Source organism: Saccopteryx bilineata, chromosome X (genome assembly GCF_036850765.1).
Source record: "Saccopteryx bilineata isolate mSacBil1 chromosome X, mSacBil1_pri_phased_curated, whole genome shotgun sequence".
In the NCBI taxonomy this organism is placed as follows: Eukaryota; Metazoa; Chordata; class Mammalia; order Chiroptera; family Emballonuridae; genus Saccopteryx; species Saccopteryx bilineata.
The window spans coordinates 31,364,380-31,366,338 of NC_089502.1; the positions used below are offsets into that span (position 1 = coordinate 31,364,380).

The 1,959-nt window shown below is 39.5% G+C and overlaps 1 non-coding gene across 1 annotated transcript; it reads right to left on the reverse strand.

Annotated features, from left to right (window-relative positions):
• Positions 1-1,548: 1,548 nt before the first annotated feature.
• Positions 1,549-1,624, reverse strand: TRNAT-UGU (transfer RNA threonine (anticodon UGU)). The gene has a single exon. It is a non-coding gene; the product is annotated as a tRNA-Thr (tRNA).
• Between the last annotated feature and the right edge of the window lie 335 nt (positions 1,625-1,959).

Consider the following 1,959-nt stretch of genomic DNA (forward strand, 5'->3'; position numbering starts at 1 on the left):
CCTTCTGACCTTTGCTAGCTGTCTAAGTGTTTGGCACATTTTTAAAAGGTATTTTAGTTTTAGTTTCATCATCTGTCCAATGAGGATAATAGCTTCAATTTTGTTGGGCTATTATAGAATAAAGTGAGATGACATGTATAAATTGCTTGGCCCAGTGCCTGGCACAAAAAAAGAAAAAAAAGTGTTTGAGGAATGTCAGTTTCTCCATATCTCTTAAGTAGCACCCCTTTCTTTTTCCTGTCTCCTTTTGTGAGTCAGCATTAAGGAAGAGGGGACTGGGACTGGGTGGAAGAAATACTAGGTAGGCGATATTGCAATGGACAAAGAGGAACTAGAAGAGGAGAACTCCAGTGAAGAAGAAAGATAAGGGAAATACTGACTTTTACTCTAATGGGGCAGCCATTCATATGTAATTTGAAGATCTAGAATCAAAGATCACTTATCTCTGCGTCATCTGCAATAGTCTGGTAATTAATTTATAAGCAGTCGTTCATTCTCATGCAATTTAAGCTTTTTTTCATGATTCTTAGAAAACAGGCATCAAAGGGAAAAAGGAGAGGATGGGAAAGAAGAGTCTAGGTTTGAGTCACAACAAAGAGAAAATGGGATATAATTTCTACTACTGTACAAAACATACATTTATTTAGCACAGTATGTACAGTAGTATTCAGGTATAATACCAAAGATTAAAAGTAGAGTTTGAATCTCATTTCTTAATTTATGAGTTTCTGGGTGAGTTAGATTTTATAGTAATTTATATAGGCTTGCTGGTTTAATTTAACCATATATTACTGATCCTAATTCAAATGTCAGAGGCTTAGATTCAGAACCCAAAGATGATTTAAATTATGGGCTTCTGCTGTTTTTCACTTGCCTGATTTGCCAATTGCAGTAGAGCATGAATTATATAGCCTTGCTATTCTCTGGAAGACCATGACTAATACTAGAAATAATAATAATTGTTACCACCCCTAAATCAAGAGAAAGAACATAAAAGCAGTAACTGATTAGGGGTGTGCAGGGGGAGATTAATTTCTTTTGAAGTGAAAGTAAAAAAATAGGTAATTTGGATATAGTTTAGGGGAAAATGTGTAGGACTGGTTTTGTGATAGTTGTTATTCAGGAGGGACTGTGAGAGAGCTTACGGAGATGATTGTGAAAAGGGGAAGGAGGGGGAGAAACTGTAATTCATAGATAGGATGCAGCTCAGTCGGCTGTTTTATATATGTGTGTGTGTGTGTGTGTGTGTGTGTGTGTGTGTTTTTGTATTTTTCTGAAGTTGGAAATGGGGAGGCAGTAAGACAGACTCCCGCATGCGCCCGACCGGGATCCACCCAGCATGCCCACCAGGGGGCGATGCTCTGCCCATCTGGGCATTGTTCTGTTGCAACCAGAGCCATTTTAGCGCCTGAGGCAGAGGCCATAGAGCCATCCTCAGCGCCTGGGCCAACTTTGCTCCAATGGAGCCTCAGCTGCAGGAGGGGAAGAGAGAGACAGAGAGGAAGGAGAGGGGGAGGGGTGGAGAAGCAGATGGGCACTTCTCCTGTGTGCCCTGGCCGGGAATTGAACCCGGGACTCCTGCACACAAGGCCGACGCTCTACCACTGAGCCAACCGGCCAGGGCCTATATATATTTTTAGTACATCACTCAAACAGTCAGGATCTTTGTTCTAGAATCCCTATTTTTTAATATGACTTCTTAACTAAAATCCAATAATCTGAAATATCAGTATTAGTTGTATTGATATATTTACTTGTGTTTATTGAATTGTGTTTATTTAGTTGTGTTTATTGTGTTTATATACCAGTGTTTTTCAACTCTTGCGAACCAGCACAAAATTTCTGGTGGACTCTTCATTGGGAAACACTGGACTAGAGTATAGAATCAGTATTGTTATTCTTAGCTGTGTCAGAATTTTCACTAATTTACACACACAAAAAAGTTCAGTCTTAAGAGCA